Source organism: Carassius carassius, chromosome 1 (assembly GCF_963082965.1).
Source record: "Carassius carassius chromosome 1, fCarCar2.1, whole genome shotgun sequence".
Taxonomy (NCBI): domain Eukaryota; kingdom Metazoa; phylum Chordata; class Actinopteri; order Cypriniformes; family Cyprinidae; genus Carassius; species Carassius carassius.
Window position 1 is genome coordinate 38270095 of NC_081755.1, and position 19434 is coordinate 38289528.

The following is a 19434-nucleotide window of genomic DNA, read 5'->3' on the forward strand; positions in this document are numbered from 1 at the left end:
TGGTGTAGCTTGTAAGGGAGCTGAACTGTGCCTATAACCCCTCAAATGCTAGAAAACCCTGGTCTGGTTCAGTTGTAGAAAGGTTTTGGGCACTAAGACTCTAAAACCAGCTTTTTTGCTTTTGTGTGTTTGTTTCAGCATGGATGGATTCAGCAGATATCAACTCCCAGCTCTTTCCAAACACACTGACATGATCTACACTTTATCACCCTTCAAAAGGCATGCAAGTTCCTCTCATGGATTTTGATATCATACCACCTCATGACATCAGCAGAAGGATTACACAAATATGTGTTAGAAAAACGATCCTGAAAAATATTATTGCACTTGTGATGTATTGGAGGAAAAGGACAGGCCAGGGATGAGACAGTTACATTGACGGATATCATAACGGTAAATCATCTAGCATTGCTATGGACAGAGCCTCCCGCCAAAGAGAGAGAGATTGGCTAGGTGACCTTATCTTTGATTAGCCAAAACAGTAACGGCAATGCAACGCAGATGTCATTCGGTTTTATGAATGAAGAATTAAAAACAAAGATCCAGCTCTGAGTTTTAGTAATCGTAATGTGAATTTACTAGCTAGCAAAAATATTCTACTAAATAATGTACACTGAGACTGTGTTAATGAGCCTTTATCCTGCTGTTAACAGCATCTGCGTTCACTGCACTGACATTTAAAACAGCAATGGAGAGAGGTGAAGGAAACTTTCTGAAGATCTGAGGAGCAGACATTAGCATTCACAGAGCAAAGGAGGCATAAGCCAAGCATTATGAGACTTTCATGGCTCAGAAAATTTGTGCAGATTTGATACCTCAGATTAAAAAGCCAAAAGCCCCTTCCCGAACAGCTGAATCTAAGTGTGGACTGACTGGCATGTTAAATGTCTCAGACGTAGGGGTGTGTGGTATGACTGGAATCATATATGACAGTATGAATAATTTAACATCAAAGTAAAGGTATATACCTCATATGAAGTTACTTTTTGCTGGAAAATCAACCCCCAAATGTTTTATATATTGCATAATGATAAAGTAATGTAAATAATACATAAAAACACAATTTGTGCTTAGTGGCAGAAGCTTTAAGTCGTGCCATATGCATACATTGGTATAAATAGTAGAGCAGAATTTCTACTTTTAAACACTCAAATTTGACATTACAACTGTCAAACTCATTCTACCTACATTTTTTTAGGAAGGAGTCCCAACCTTTGCAAGAGCACATGAATTTTAACAAGAGTGACATAATTTTTATTTTGCAATCTGATTTATTTAATAGAAGGAATACAAAAAATGTTGGGTGAAATTGATTTTTTCTGAGAACTGTAACACAAACATTTTAAACAGGGATGTAAAATAGCTCAAAATTTGATTCCAATTGAGGAGTCCAGATCCAATTCCAACATGACTGTCAATGTCTAAATCCAACCTGTCCTCCAACGTATTCGCTCGTATAGGTCATTTGTCCAAATCACTGAAATACGACCCATCAGAGCGTATACTACAATTGCAAAAGGTCGTTTTCATATTAATGTTTTGTACTCTTTTATTTGCACTCTGATTAGCGTTTCGTGTAGCTCAGTTGGTAGCTTATTGCGTTATACCTTGATACGTAATCATGGGTTCGATCCCAGGGAACGGATGTGCACGAAAATGTATATGCTCAATAAATCATAATTTAGCATGATTTCTGTGAGGGTTAGGTTTAGGGGTGGGGTTAGGTGTGGTCATTCAAACGAATAAGCCACAATAAGCCACCTAGTAAAATATGTAGGAAATAAAGTGAGATTTAAATAAAAGTGCATTTTGATTGGTAATGACGTTATACGTCATTTCATGACGACAGACGCAACGCGATACTGTCATTATTTTTACGCCCGCTAGAGGGCGCTTAACTTTAAAACGTAAATATAGGTCGTAATAAGGTGCGTAATAAGCTCCTATATGGTCGTTTTTTGTTGGAGGACAGGCTCCCTAAATCGGTCCCACTTTATATGAGATGGCCTTAACTACTATGTACTTACATCAAAAAATAAGTACAATGTGCCAAGCGATGCGAATGACACGAAATGCGCCTCTGTATGGTGCTGTGAACCCAGACACGTCTGCATTTGGATTTCCTGCGTTTTTGGGACTTCTACAACAGGTACAAAGCATGCGATCATATTTATCCTCACCATGGTTGATTACTCGCGGGATGTTTTTTGATTCGCTCTCCCGAATTAAAACATCCCATGAGTAATCTAGAGCAAGGGACACGATGGGCATATTCGCTTCGCGTTTGGTGTGAACACACCATAAGGGATGGGTCAACAGTGTAATTATAAATGTAATTACAGAAATTAGTTACAGATGTATTTACATGCAGGTATTTAAAAAAATACAAGTACAATGCAAAAAACATGCATGTACGCAATAATTGCATTGTATTAAATGATTAATTTAAATCTAAGTACATAGTAGCTAAGGCCACCTAATATAAAATCGGACCTTATTTTAATATACCAGCCTAAAAAACATAATTACTTCAGCCCACACTTTAACTACTATAATTTGTATGTTTGACACATTCTGTCCAGATGAAAGATTAGCCTCTCTAAGAGCTCTTATGCAAACGGCTACTGTACTCATCCCTGGGGAAATCAAGGCTATTGAATCAGCCTCAGACAGCTGAAGTCATCCATGTCTGCAGCAGTGGGACTGAGAGTTAAAGCTTATCCATGGTTCAAACCGCCTCGTGCCAATCAGGATAAATACAGTGCTGAGAAATAGCAAGACAACTTCACAATAACCTCTCCTTCATTGCAATCTATGTTCCAGAGCAAACATCCAGTCATGATCATTTTTACCGACTAGATTGTCATAATGTTATAAAACACCAGAGCCATGCATAGCAATCTTCACATCAAGATAAAAAATGTCTTATATTGTGATTATGTAATATTGAACAAAATGCACTTTAACAATACTGGGATGAATAAAAAAATAATAATTCATCTGAAAAATGTTAATTATGTAAATATTAATTTGTCCTATGTTGTTCTGAATGCATATGATAATATTAATTTTGGAGAAAAGTGACTGATATAAAGCTTTTTATGAGTTTTTAAAACCAAGGAATCAAAATTGACATGCAAACACAAAACTGAATCGCTGCAGTAAGCAAACAATAGCGATCCAACGATTCAATTAATTATCAAACAACAAAATCAAGCCCCACTCTATTTTTTTATTTTCTTGTTAAATAAGTAATATCAATCATTTACAAGTCACAGTATAGGGAAGAAAAGAACGTTATTTCCATTTTATACTGACATTGAGTCCTTTAGAGTTACACTAAAAAAACAAAAACCGAAAAAAGGGAAGAAACAATATGAGGGTGAGTAAATAACTGAATTTTCATTTGTGGATGAACTATCGCTTCAAAAGTAAATCTAAATCTTCAGGCAAACAATTGAAGAAGACCTTCCAGCAACAGCTGCACACTAGAGCAGAATGCCGCTTTCCAGCCAACGATTATTAACAGCAAAGAAATTGTGTAAGCTTGGTTTAATCTACTCGTATCTATGCCATTACAAACAAAGGAATTGCAGCTTTGAAATATTCATCCAATCTAGCGATCTGCACATACTCTGATGATATTATCCCCACGGCAGCATGTTGTAGTTGTTGTTCCAGCATTCTTTAAGCACTCTCTATTAGACTTTCCCTTCAGCTCAAGCCATTCGAAACCGCCATCAAATGCTCCAATCTACCCGGTTGTCAATTCATAACAGTGGGCATCAATGGTGTCCTAAAATGATTACCAAAATGTCACAGTGAAATTAATAATGACATTCATGTTTCTGCAAATGCTGCTATTACACAGCTGGAAACCGCGAGATGCAGAAAACCTCCTCGCCACTTATAGTTAACGACAGTTTCCGACTGACATTATTCCGGTCTTCTCAAAAGTACTCTTCAAGACCGAACTGCAGAAAGTCTTCAAACGTTCTGACATTTCAGAATTGTAGACATTTGAGCTGTCAAAAAAACCATTGAGTTCTGGCGCACTACTTAAAAGTCATTACCTGCTAAACTTGGGGTCCTATGGCAAATACCAAGGTCATGGATTTCAATCGCCTTTTACAAGGATTCGCCTGTCAGTCTGAAATGAGAAGTTTGCTCAACGGCAACAAGTCGACGTACGCGAGAAAAGATAACTCTTCGCATTTCCTCTACACTGAACATGGATCCAATCAAAGCAAAGTCGTTTGAACTCCTGAAAGGTCTACGATAAGAGCAATGGATTATTGTATTTCCAAAAGCGAATCATTTTTCTATTTAAATAATGATAAGTACATCAGTGACCTTTAGAAGTCATTAAAACTGGAATTTACCACCTCATTTAATCTATCATTAGGCGAATGGAGTTTTCAAATAAGTGGCTCACGCAATACGACACTGATACAGACGTCAGTCTTTGTCTTCCATTCGTCGCGTTGAAAATATCACAAGGGCAAAGCAGAGTAGGGGTCAATGAGAATCGCTCCCAGCAGTTTAATAATATCGGTTCAATACAGCGTTAGCAGTTATGGACTCTTTTATGATAGCTGTGGTGCTGCTGAATGCACATCATTGTTGTTCAGCCCGCTCTTTTTTATCTTTGTCCACTCCTGCCTCCTAGCAACCCATGTAACGCTACACCATGTCGGTTTGTTGGGAGGTGCACACCCCACCTTTAGACGCTGGCGCTTGAATGGTGACCCAGTCTCTGTTTGAATACCAATGTTAGCACACATAAAAGAGCTATTCAACAAGTATCAGCACATCCCCCAGCACATCATTTAAAAAGCTTTGATCTGTGCCACATCACCACGTGGCTAATTTTCAATGTCACTGCTGCCACACCATACAGCAGCCTAAAGAGTGTGTAGCTGAGTCTGGTTAAAAATTCAAAGAGTGGCAGGAAATAAGACACCATTGTCTGACAGGTGTGTCTGTGATAGGGGCACGGACATGTATGTGCATGTTTATGCACATTTAGCACTTCCCATGGCACTGGTTTTCCCTGACCAAGGTAAATTTGTGTTTCAGTGGTATCTAATTAAAAACAATAAGATAAGCTCAATCACATACTGCTCAGAATGGCCACTGTAGTAGCAGCTTATGTTTAAATATGATCTGCACTTACAGTAAATAGAGTAAAACGAACTCGGTTACTAAACGTAACCTCAGTTCTCTCTAGAAGAGCGAACGAGTACTGCGTCTTAGCTAAGACGCTACGGGAAAAGTCTCTTTTCACAAAATACTGAAGCAAAAAATTATCCTTAATTTTGTATTTTTGTAAAGCGCATTTGCAGCAGTACACAGCCATAGGCGAGACGGCTCGTTCGCTCATTGGCTTGTTCTGCTTCGCGCCCTTCTTGCCACTTCCCGCCGAAACGGGTGTGGCCCAACCTATAAAAGGAGCTCTAAAAGGCTGACTCACCTGATTTATTTCATCGCCGAAGCGAACCAGAGGGAAACGTATGCACGGCAGAGAACGCAGTACTCGTTCGCTCTTCTTGAGAGAACCGAGGTTACGTTTATTAACCGAGTACGTTCTCTTACGAGAGCTCTCTCGTACTGCGTCTTAGCTAAGACGCTACGGGAACCCAATGTAAAACGCTGTGCGCGCAGGGATCACACACCAATAAACCTGAAGCAACGCCCAGGATTTACAGTGCACAGTCACCTGAGGGACTCACAGAGAGTCCAGGACAGAAAGGGGGAAAGCCCTCCGTCCCATATCTAGCAGCATCCGTAGATGCGGCAATATGACATCACACAGCCGAGGCAAGGCCTGACCAATGTGGCAATGCGGGTCTTACGCAATACTGCCCATATAACAGCCGGCAGCGCATAGCGCTCGTGAACTCAGAATTCCCCTCAGGGCCCTGATTCGACTATACAGACAGCAGCCTTGCTTGCAAGGCGGGAACCTCCAGGTTATAGAACCTGATAAATGTAGACGGCGAGGTCCAACCTGCCGCCATACATATATCCTGCAAGGAGATCCCAGTAGACCACGCCCACGAGGAGGCGACGCCTCTTGTGGAGTGTGCTCTGACGCCCAACGGGCACTGAAGGCCCCTGGAAGCGTAAGCTAACGCTATGGCGTCAACTATCCATCTGTATAGAGTCTGTCTCGAAACAGCTATTCCCTTGGAACGTCCACCGAACGAGACAAACAGCTGCTCCGTCTGCCGAAAGGCAGCAGAGCGAGACACATAAGCTCTTAAAACCCTGACAGGGCAAAGAAGACTCGAGTTTCTATCCTCTCCTGACACCGGCAGGGCAGACAGGGCAATAACCTGAGCCCGAAACGGTGTGTTGAGGGATTTCGGCACATAACCGTGCCTAGGTTTGAGTATGACCCTTGAGTCATTGGGCCCAAACTCCAAGCACGACTGGCTCACCGAGAGTGCGTGCAAATCACCCACACGCTTCACCGAAGCGAGAGCCAACAAGAATACTGTCTTGAACGACAGATGCTGAAGGCTAACCGATTGGATAGGCTCAAAAGGGGGATCCTTCAAGGCCTCCAAAACCGCCGCGAGGTCCCACATAGGGACTGACGGAGGTCTGGGAGGATTCAGCCACCTAGCTCCTCTGAGGAACCGGATGACTAAATCATTCCTTCCTATTGACTGACCGAGCGCCGTTTCAGAAAACGCCGCGATGGTCGCCACATAAACTTTGAGCGTGGATGGGGCTCTGCCCTTATCCAACAGCTCATGTAGGAAGGAGAGGACCTCCATCACCTCACAACTAAGGGGTGAATAACCTCAAGCTGTGCACCAGCTGGAGAACACCGACCACTTCAAGGCATACAGACGTCGTGTCGACGGAGCTCTAGCCTGAGTGATGGTATTTAGTAGTGATGCACCGAAATGAAAATTCTGGGCCGAAACCGAACCCAAAATTTAGGATGCACTTGGCCGAAAACCGAAACTGAAGCCGAAAATGGCTTCTTTTAAAAACGTATTGCTTAATTTTTAATGGATCAGAAATGAAAAATCACAAACCAATAGAATAATCAAACTTTTATTAACACTTACAGTTACATAACAAAACCTAAAATATTTTTTAACAATAAATAAATAATATTATTCTTCAAGTTTTCTTCCATTGAATAAAATAGTTTAACATTTGTGGGGGGAAAAAATAATCCACAATTATCTAAATAACTGCACACACACAAAAAAAAAAAATCACAGAATTGGCAGTGGGCCTCTATTCTGTTGCTGCATGTAAACAATTATTTACTTGCATTTTACATTTCTGTGCAAAACAATGCAAAACAACAGTGCAAAAACAGCAATAGAACGTAATCCAAACTCAAACTGTAAACAACATTTAAGCCTATGTAGCCTTAAGAAACACAGTTGTGCAGTGCTACGCAAATTTTAATGTAACTATATAAACAGAAAATTTGACTGCTGTTTATTTAAGGAAAGGTGTCAGGTTTCTCTTTAAGAACAAAAGTTGCTCAGCTTTTTGACAAGAAAGACGGTTCCTCTTCTCATTAAGAACATGAGATGCTGCACTGAATAGTCTCTCACTGTCTGTGCTGGTGCTTGGGGCAGATAAATAACTGCGTGCAATATGTGCAAGCAATGGAAAGCGGTCTTTGTTTGCGCGCCAGTAGTCCAGAGGATTGTCGCTTCTGGCAATGGGTTGTTCAGCTAGATACATCTCCATTTGTTGTGCGGCTGCGCTTGTTTCAACACCGCTACGAATTGGGGTGCTTTCCTGTAAAATTTCGTCAAACATTTCAGAAAGTGAGGGAGTGTACGCCTCCTCACTTGTACGTGACCGTTTCTCGGGCACCGCTTGAGATGCGCTCCCCGTCGAGTCTCTTCCTTCACCAGATGTTTCAATCTCCGTCAGCTCTTTTTGTGTCATTTCACGCACTCGCTGCTTTTTCTCTTCGTCGAAATAATGTTCTTTAAAGCGCGGGTCTAGTATAGTTGCAATACAGTAGAGAAGGTTAGACTCGGTGTCTCGAAAGCGCTTGTTAACAGCCTCCAAAAGAGTCTTTTTAGCTGTTTTTACACCGTGATCTGTTTCCACCTCTTTTCCCAGCAGACGCTTCAGTGCTGCTATCAAAGGAATAACCTCTGCCGCCGAGGCTTTAGCCGAGCTTATTTCCTTGGTCATCTGTTCGAATGGGGCGAGAAGAGACACAATGTTTTCCATTAGCATCCACTGGTGTGCACTCAAAGTAGCGGGCAGATCGTAATCTGTCATTTAGGCAGCTATGACCCACTTCTGCTCAAGTAGACTTTGCAACATGTAGTACGTACTATTCCAGCGAGTAGCTACATCTTGCTGGAGACGTTTGGGTGGCATCCCAAACTGTATTTGCAAATCTTGCAGTCGGGAATTAGCAAGCGGAGAATGTTTAAAGTGTCCCACAATGTTTCTCCCGATTGCTGTTATTTCAGAAATGCAGCGCTGACTCAGCAATCCTTCATTCACAGCCAACTGAAGCGTGTGTGCCATGCATGGTATGCTGTTCAGTCCACTGTCCTCCATAGCCTTTAACATGTTCCGTGCATTATCTCGGACAATCACATGCACATTAGATTTCTCAATGTGCCAAGTGTCAAACATTGTAGACAAAGCATCAGATATCGCTGCTGCGGTGTGTGACCCAACAAACTCCCGTGAGTGAAGCAAAATGTTTTGCAGTTTAAAATCAGAGTCAATCCACTGCGCTGTTAAGCTAAGCATGCTAGTTGGGCTAACGTCTGAGCTCCAAATGTCTGTGGTAAAACTTAGAGTTTGTCTGTCTGTGGACATGAGCTCATGAACGTGTTTTGCAACTCGGTCATACATTGCTGGTAGACTTGTTTCTGCAAAATAGCGTCTGCTTGGCAGTGTATAACGTGGCTCAATATGTTGTATGAGCCTACGAAATCCAATGTCCTCCACCACAGAAAACGGCTGGTCATCTGAATGAATGCAATGGCAATGAATTCCCTCACTTTCTCAGTAATGCCACGTGCTTTGACACTATCTTCCTCAAATTTCTTAGTCTTTTCAAATAACGTGGCCACAGAGGGTGTTTGTGATGTAGTACTCCTCATGTTCAATTGGATGTCGTGTTTTCAGGCGGTGTATCAAACCTGTTATCGAAAAGTTCTTTGGCACCGTACCCCCTCTTGAGACTTTTGCAGAACAAACGTTACATATTGCAAGTTTGTTGTCCTCATCTGAAACTTTAAAATACTTCCATAAATCTATCTATCTAGCCGTGATAACGTTTTTTTTGTGCAGGCAAGCGGGCAACCGTACAGGCTTGCGCATTGCAAAAGACAATGAAACAGTCACAATCTCTGGAACTGAAAACAGCGGCGCGCTTAGGTGAGAGCCCGGCCACAGCGGAACTCGTACACCGGCGCTTCGATGAAGCAGCCATCGTGTGTAGTGCAGACGCAGCGTCATGCAGCATGCATAGATGGCTTTCCTAGGATGGCTTCGGGGCTCCCAGCCTCACCGTAATCCTCTGCCGCGGTCCCCGCGGCGCGGGGCGACGGCCGGTAGAGCGAGAACGGTGGTCTCGAGCTGCGTTGCTGAAGCTGTTGTGATAACGGCTTTTGTGTGCAGGCAAGCGGGCAACTGTGCAGGCTTGCGCGTTGCAGAAAACGCTGAGACAGTCACAATTCCTGGAACTGAAACAGCGGCGCGCTTGGGTGAGAGCTCGGCCACAGCGGAACTCGTACACCTGCGCTTCGTTGAAGCAGCCATCGCGAGTAGTGCAGCCGCAGCGTCACACAGCAGGCTTTAGATGGCAACACCGCTTTTGCCGCCGTCCAGCAGAGGGCGGACAAAGGTGCGTCGCTATCGCCTGTTCCACCGGCGGAAGTGACTGGTAGTTCCTGTTTTTTAGCATCATCAGTGTGGAGAATGCTAGTGAGACAGACGAACGAGTTCGCGCTGAATATGGAGCAATCCAAGCCTTCGCCACTTCTTCGTGAAGCTCAGGAAGAAATGAGGCGGGCTTTGAGAAGTACGCTCATCCGAAAGGGAAATACCATCCAGCCGGAAACGAGAGGGGGGGCGCTGGTGCCAACCACTCGCAGCCGAGACTCGTCGCGGCCAACGCGAGCATTCGCCCCGGCTCCTTCTCGATGTCAGCTCGTCTGCTGGGCTTCTGAGCAGAAGGCACGAGATCCTCGGAGCTCGCCCAGCCCTCACTGCCCGAAGCTAGCAGAGAGCGCGTGTCCTCTTCCCCCGAGATTGACTGAGATCGACTTCCTCGGACGACGCGCCGGCAAACAGCGGGCGCTGCCCACCGGGAAGCGATGCAGGGGGGGGTCGGCGATGCTTTTACGGCGCCTCAGCGCAGCGGAGAATGCAGGCTCAGAGAAAAAGGCCAGGCGAGTCCTCAGAGTCACCATGGCAACAGCTCGCAGTGGGGGCATCCGCCGTCAACGAGCGCGAGCGCTGCATGATCTTCACCCAGGCAGGAGACACAGATGATGTACCGGTCTCCCTCACTGAGTGGGGCTCTGACGAGCCGCAGGAAGGCATCTTAAAAAAGACGCAAGCTCTTTTACGAGTGTGTGTCGCAGGGCGAACACACACACACATAAAGAACAGCTGGATATAACAGAATTGAAGGATATAGGCGCCGGATAGCGCAGCAGGAATGGTAGTGGAAGGCGGCGATGCCAGCAGCTTCAGAATGGCTCGTCCTGCTGATATGCTTTCTCAGACGGCGCTTGCTTCCTCCGTGATCCAGCGATGCGTGAGCTTCGCTGAAGAGATGAAAAATCAGGTGAGTCAGCCTTTTCGAGCTCCTTTTATAGGTTGGGCCACACCCGTTTCGGCGGGAAGTGGCAAGAAGGGCGCGAAGCGCGCTTATTGGTCTGATGTTGCATCAGCCTGCGCTCGATAGGCTGTGCAGTTGCCGCAGAACAAGCCAATGAGCGAACAAGCCATCTCGCATATGGCTGTGTACTGCTGCAAATGCGCTTTACAAAAATACAAAATTAAGGATAATTTTTTGCTTCAGTATTTCGTGAAAAGAGACTTTTCCCGTAGCGTCTTAGCTAAGACGCAGTACGAGAGAGCTCTCGTAAGAGAACTGTACTCACATCTTGGTTGTGGAATTATTCTTCCTACTCATTTTCTCCACAAGAAAAAATAAACATTAAAGAGATCTATGGCACAAATTCAACCAACCAACTCACAATCACAACTACAGCTGCACAAAACTGGGAAAAAAAAAATTATTTCAAAAAGGCATTTTAGTTTAGTTTTCATAGGCACATTCAAATGGTAAAATACTATATAAAATACTATTTATTTATAGAACAACTATAAGGTTGTTAAACACAGTTTTACCTAGGAAACTTGCTGTACATATTTATTTACTTACATCAAAGTTTTCGATTATCGCACTAGGCCAGTTTTATTTTTGATATACCATGCTGGCCTAATCACAACATTACAAAACTTTGATTTAAATTAAAAAGTTTAAGACAAGTTAAAGAGAAATATGCAACAGTGTGCACTTTAAAAAATAGTTTGGCAAATGAACTTAATTACAACTTACAATTAGTTTAGGTCTATTTCAACAAGACTAAAAGAGGTTAATTTGAACAAATGTTTTGAACCAATTTAAAAGATTTATTAGATAATAGTAAGTTATTAAGAATGGCCATTAAGTTTCAATGGCTTTCATGGTGCATGTGACCTCATGTAAACCAAACAGCGCAATCCCATCCAAATCAGAACATGAAATCACAGATGTTCTATGTTAATAATTGTGACAGAAAGGCTGTTTAGAAACCTAATCCCATCCGAATAGTGCTTTTGGTGAATCTGCGTTTGGAGGGAAGGTCAGCACCTGCTGCTTGGAGGTAGAAGGTTTGAAGAGAGGTCAGTCTGATGGAGGGGGGCTTCGCTGGAGAGCGCCTGAGGTAATCTCGAGCACACAGACTAGGGGCCCTTCAGCAGACGGACTCAATTTTATCAGTCATGACCACACCATGTGTTGCGAGTTATTCTGCGAGGACCACCAGAACACATCACTTCCTTCTCTGAAGCCTCAATCAAAGCGGTCGGTCTCTCAGGTGCCCTGTTTCTGATGCGATATGCAGTCGAGCACTGCACCAAAGCTGCATGAAATGTTGTTGATGTAGCACTGACAGAGACTGATAGTTTCTTTTGAGATGCAGTCATTAGAATTTAATAAGAACAGCTCAGGTGAAGCAGAGCTTTTCAAGGTGTGTACCGCAGTTCGAATCTCGGGTTCGAATCTCAGTGATATGCCTGGCTCAGGTCAGACTTCTAAAGAAACACAGATGTATTTCAGGTTGAGTGAGGCAATCGTGAGTAACCTGCCTTCCCAGAGCCTAAGCGGTTCCCACAGCAATGGGATGCATTTAGGTAAAGTATCAAAAAACTTGGATACAACAAGTTAGGCTATTTCATATTATGTCGGTGACACTTTATTTTAAGGGCCCAATTCTCGCTGTTAACAAACTATTAACTATGACTTTTACCTCAATGAACTCCTAATATGCTGCTTATTAATAGTTAGTAAGGTAGTTGTTAAGTTTAGGTATTGGGTAGGATTAGGGATGTAAAATATGCTCATGCAGAATATGTGCTTTATAAGTACAAATAAACAGCTAATATGTTAAGAAAAGGCATGCTACAAAGCAACTAGTTAATAGTGAGAATTGGTCCCTATACTAAAGTGCTACCTAGGGGTGGGCGATATCTCGATATTTAAAATATATCAAGATATTTTTTAAACACGATATGGATTTTGCCCCGCCTCCTTGATTTTGTTCCCCCTCCCCTCGCATATTGTCACATTGAACATGGCTACAGAACTAGTCTCAAAAAAGGACAACTGGCTCCATTATATGGAGATACTTCGGTTTTAAGGCATCGGATGAACAGCAGGCAGATGTCTACTGTAGGGCCCTATGATTTCCGCGATGCAGAAAATGCGGACGGAATCATGGAATCCAGTCATAAAAACGGAATTTACAGTTTAACGTGGAATGTCACGGAATTTGTCAAATTTTAAATGAATTAATCAAAAGTAGGTCATTGCACTCACATCAAATCGTAATATGGACTAATATCTGTAAATATTAAGCCAGAAAAGTCTATTTAAATATGAATCCTGCATGTTCGGCGTGTCTGTGTTAATGAATGGAGCAGAAGCACGTCTTCGTTCGTTACACACACTGAAGCGTGCGTGACGCTCGCGGTGATTTCTGCTTCTGTCGCCTCACTAAATGAGGACGTGAACACATGAACAACATCTCCAGAACTGCACTGAGAGTCACTTCATGAGCATCTGACCGTTTGATTGGAGTAAAACTAGCGTCATCACATACACAGAACTGTAAAGGTATTCTCGTCAACCCGTCAAAATAAAAGTCCGGTTTGGTTGCCAGAAATCTATTACTATTGTTCAGCAGAATGTACATAGCCTACTACTACTATTACTATTAAAATGAAACTAACATATTTTTTAAAGGAATAATCACACAACATTTCTTCCATGTTAATAGTAAATAAACGTGTATAAGAAATAGTAAATGTGTTTAATAGTAAATCCCCTTTGTTTACCAAAAAATTAAGTTTGCTTAATTTTCAATAATTAAAAGATAAATTAAATGAATGTTTTATGCCTTCATTTGATAACCAGAAAAATGTAAATACACAGAATTTCAGAGGGGAAAAACATTTCATAAGGCTATTTTAAGAATTTTTTTATTAAATAATTACACATGCTAAAACACAGAATTAGGTAACAATAAACCATATGGTGAAGAAAAAAAAACATTTCATAGGGCCCTAAACATGTAATATTTGGCATATTTGTTTTTGCAGTAGTTTTTGGGGGGTTATTTTTCCTGTAAAGATATCGATATATATATATATATATATATATATATCGTATATCGAGATATAGCAAAATATATCGAAATATATTTTTTGCTCCATATCGCCCAGCCCTAGTGCTACCATTATTTCATATTTCTATATGTTACTTATTTTAGAGTAAAGATCCAAACAATGCAAATGGAAGAAAAACTGCCACAGAGTTTTCTTTTAAACAGAAAATGCTAGTAAATTTCACAAATAATTGTAATGAAATGGCAAGTAAAATAAACAAAAATAAACATTATATTTTAAAAGTAGAAAAACTACTTTTTTTTTTTTATTACAAACCCATTTCCAAAAAAGTTGGGACACTGTACAAATTGAGAATAAAAATAGAATATAATGATGTGGAAGTTTCAAATTTCAATATTTTATTCAAAATACAACATGGATGACATATCAAATGTTTAAACTGAGAAAATGTATAATTTTAAGGGAAAAATAAGTTGATTTTAAATTTCATGGCATCAACATATTTCAAAAAAGTTGGGACAAGGCCATGTTTACCACTGTGTGGCATCCCCTCTTCTTTTTATAACAGTCTGCAAACGTCTGGGGACTGAGGAGACAAGTTGCTCAAGTTTAGGAATAGGAATGTTGTCCCATTCTTGTCTAATACAGGCTTCTAGTTGCTCAACTATTTTAGGTCTTCTTTGTCACATCTTCCTTTTTATGATGCGCCAAATGTTTTCTATGGGTGAAAGATCTGAACTGCAGCCTGGCCATTTCAGTACCTGGATCCTTCTTCTACACAGCCATGATGTTGTAATTGATGCAGTATGTGGTCTGGCATTCTCATGTTGAAAATGCAAGGTCTTCCCTGAAAGAGACGACGTCTGGATGGGAGCATATGTTGTTCTTGAACTTGGATATACCTTTCAGCATTGATGGTACCTTTCCAGATGTGTAAGTTGCCCATGCCACACGCACTCATGCAACCCCATACCATCAGAGCTGCAGACTTCTGAACTGAGCGCTGATAACAACTTGGGTTGTCCTTGTCCTCTTTAGTCTGGATGACATGGTGCCACAGTTTTCCAAAAAGAAATTCACATTTTGATTGGTCTGACCACAGAACAGTTTTCCACTTTGCCACAGTCCATTTTAAATGAGCCTTGGCCCAGAGAAAACGCCTGCGCTTCGGGATCATGTTTAGATATGGCTTCTTTTTTGACCTATATAGTTTTAGCCAGCATCGGCGAATGGCACGGTGGATTGTGTTCACCGACAATGTTTTCTGGAAGTATTCCTGAGCCCATGTTGTGATTTCCATTACAGTAGCATTCCTGTGTGTGATGCAGTGCCGTCTAAGGGCCCGAAGATCACGGGCATACAGTATGGTTTTCCAGTCTTGACCCTTACACATAATCTTTGGATTATATTTCTCCACTGTAGATGATTATAACTTCAAACTCTTTGCAATTTTTCTCTGAGAAACTCCTTTCTGATATTGCTCCACTATTTTTCGCCGCAGCATTGGGAAATTGGTGATCCTCTGCCCATCTTGACTTCTGAGAGACACTTATATGTAAATTTAACTTTTCCGGCCTCTTATTGCTACCTGTCCCAACTTTTTTGGAATGTGTATCTCTCATGAAATCCAAAATGAGCCATTATTTGGCATGAAATTTCAAAATGTTTCACTTTCAACCTTTGATATTTTATCTATATTCTATTGTGAATAAAATATAAGTTTATGAGATTTGTAAATTATTCCGTTCCTTTTTTTACTCACAATTTGTGCAGTGTCCATACTTTTATGGAATTGGGTTTGTGTATAGAGATTACATATTGACCAAAACATTTTTATGTTGGCAAATTTAATTTCTATAAATGTAATATTAAATATTCAATCACATTTATATCAAAAGATTATTAGAAACATATTGAGCAAACTTTATACTAGTACACTAAAAATGATTATTTTTTATTTATAATTATTTTTGCTGCTTATTTATGAGCTAATGAAACTATTAAGCATTTTGCCACAATTTTATGTCACACTTTGAATTTGTAAAATAGAAGTTTACTTAATCCTTTTACACTGGGATTATGTACATAAATATTTTTCATTGGCCATAACAGGATATATGTAAATCAAGATCTACCCAGACATATTGGCAATTAATTCAAGCTTTATTTTTTTGTTAATCTATCATCATCTGTCCATGAAGCCTATTTAATTCAGTACTCTACTAAATTAAAATATGGTTACTTCTTTATTTTATACTGTATGCCAGAAAACCTTAGCCAATGTTTGGTAAAAAGCCAAGTGATCTGATACATTACACTACATTACACTATACATTACACAATGGTATGATTCATTACATGTTGGTGCATGTGACCAGTGTTTACATCCAAATTTGAAATAGTAAACTGAATTTCTATTTTAAATATCACGTCTATGTGCTTTGTGGGCAGCACTTCAACATGAAGTGCTTAAAGGTGTAAAAATTGCTAAAATATGATTAATTATTTTGAGGTACACAGTAACTTGCAGTAGTTACAGAAAAAAGAAATGGGACAATGAGGCTAGAATGTAATAAATATGTGAGTGTTGTGCTGTGCTACACACAAAGAGATTTTCTAATGATAACCAGGATCGTTTACAACAACTGTGAAAAGTCAAGGACTTGTTCTCCTCATAATTAAACTGTAGTCTGTCAGACTGTTGTATGGAATAAGGATTATACTAACCTGACCTTAAAACCATTCATGCACAACATAAAGAAAACTGATGAGTAAAAATGTTACTTTAACATCTAAAATTGCAGTAGAGTACAACCTTTTGCTCCGTAACAGGCAGAGGAGATTGAAAATATGCACTTTATTACAGTTTAAAGCATGGGCTTTCAGAAATAAGACATTAAGTGCTGTCATTAGTTATCACTGCCATCAGTGGAATATTCAATGTTGAATAAAGAAAGAAAATTATGGAAAAATAGATTCTTTCTTATAATCCCTGAACAGACTGAGCTAAGGTTTCAAGATCATGCCATATGAGCAGATTTTGCATGTCTCTGTCGCATATGGAAGATTAATTATCAAACGGTCTGTAAAAGAAGATGCTGCTAACTTGTAAATTGATGTCTTTATAGAGTGTACCAATCCAATACATTTCCACAGGGCCTGTTTAATAAACCGGTATAATCTATAGAGTGCATGCAGTTAAATGGCATAATTCAATTAGCTTAAGGTTATTTCCTTCCTGTGAAGCTGTAAATTAGTCACCTTTCCCTGACATTACGAGCAAAAGGGAGGCAGGAACATGGGGCTGAGATGTTTTCATGTATGTGCAAATCACTTACATGTAAGTGATTGCCCTGCTCGCAGAGGCATATGTGAAACACTACAGCACTGATTGAAATAGAGTCACGCGATGACTCAAGATAGTCAGGACACGTTAATGAGAATTAAGATCCAAGTGAGAGAGAACAATGGGGAGGCTTATCTAAATCCTGATGCTCTCTAGAGTGGGTCACGGAGGTCCGTGAGTGGAGAAGAATTAAAAACAGATGCCCTGCTGCACTAAGGTCTGTCGGTCCCCGCAATGTGCAGAGCACATTCAAAAGAAAACCACCAACAAATAACTGCACTGCATGAGAATGATGGTGGAAACACACAACTGACTTATAAATCCAGGACCTATCAATGTCAGGCCTGTGCTGGTCCTTTGCAACTCCTAACAGAAGACAATGGAGAAGACATTAGTTAAGTTTCAAAACTTAGGCTACATTTATTTGATAAAAAAATGCAGTAAAATATTGTGAAATATTATCAGCATTTAAAATAACTACTTTCTTTCTAAATATATTTCAAAATATATTATTCTTGAATTTTCAGACAGCCATTACTGCTGTCTGACCCTTCATGATCCTTCAGAAATAATTCTAATATTCTGATTTGCTGCTCAAGAAACATTTCTCTTTATTATCAATGTTAAACAATGTTGTGCTGCTTCATGTTTTTGTAGAAACCTATGCTCTGATGAACAGAACATTCAAAAGAGCAGCGTTTATTTGGTATATACATTTTTTTGAAACTTCGTAAATGTCTTCACTATCAATTTAATGCATCCTTGCTGATTAAAAGTAATACTGTCTTTAAAGGAACACTCCACTATTTTTGAAAACAGGCAAATTTTCACAACTTCCCTAGAGTTAATCAGAATCCATTCAGCCAATCTCCGGGTCTGGCAGTAGCACTTTTAAAACTTATATTAGTAGCACCTGAAAATAGTCCCCAGCAACTCTGCAATTACACAAACTAGCTGGGGATTATTTTCAGGCACAGCATAATATCATTGCGCCTGCTGCAATGGTACGGCAGCAAAGTTCCTTGATTATTACGCCAGAATGAGAGTATAGTTCCTAGCCATATCGGCCTAAACAGAAAATCTTAGTACACAATGTAACTACAGAAGGATCAAGATTTAAATAGGAAAAATATTGAAAGAAGTGCCAATGAGCGGTCATTTCTGAGCGAGATGCTAACGGTCTAATTAAATTCAATGATCTATGCTAAGCTAAGCTAAAAGTGCTACTGCCAGACCCCGAGATCGGCTGAATGGATTCAAAAACGGTAAAACCCAAGTGTTTAACTCCAGGGGATTTGGAAAATGAGCAAAATAGTTTTAAATAGTGGAGAGTTCCTTTAAAAAAATCATATTGTTACCCAAATGGTAATGTATATTTGAAGATGTTTAAAAAAAAACATTGGGTCTTATGTTGCTTCTTTCATTAAATAGATTTGAATCAATTTAATCTTTTAAATCAATAAAATTATTATATTATAAAAGATTTTTAAAAAAGTATTCATACAGGTTTAAAATTTCAAAAAGGGTGAGTTCGGCTGAAAGTTTGTTTTTGTCTTAACTATCCCTTTAAAATCCTGTCTAGGTAGGTAGCTTTAGTTTAAGAAACAGAGCAATTACCTACAGCTGGTTTACAAAATAAACTTTCCCAGGAAAAAGGAGGATAGGGCTCTTAAGACACAAAGCCTGAGAACGTCTGCTTCACAGATGCTTTCTTTCATTTATTACCACTGACCTTCTGACACCCTAGACCGGAATTCATAGATACTTGCAAGTTTTCAGAACATTAGAGGATTTTGAGAGTCACTGATATCACAAAAGAAATGGAAAAAGAATTGTGTCGGCTATGCTCTTTGCCATCCAGACACATAAAAGTTTGGGAGTCATGGAGAGAAGCTTCTAATCAATGTAGTAAACAGCTGGACAGAGCTTCTTTCATTGGAATGGTAAAGTCTCTATTGTCTTCATTGTCTGGTCTGAATTGTGTGAAACACTCTTCTGTAAGAGTTATGTTATTTCCAGCTACCCTTTTTTCAAATTATTGTTTATGCCCTTTTAAATGGAAAGCTAGGAGAAAAGCATTGATCTTTTTAAGAGGACTCTGTAAATAGAAAGGCACATCTTCATGGATTGATTGGTTCACTGTCAGGCATCTGTTGATTCATGAA

At 40.3% G+C, this 19434-nt stretch overlaps 1 protein-coding gene across 6 annotated transcripts in view; it reads right to left on the reverse strand.

Moving 5' to 3' along the window:
• Positions 1-19434, reverse strand: part of sdk1a (sidekick cell adhesion molecule 1a) — a 325596-nt gene that overhangs the window by 264112 nt on the left and 42050 nt on the right. The gene's annotated exons all lie outside the window — the stretch shown is intronic.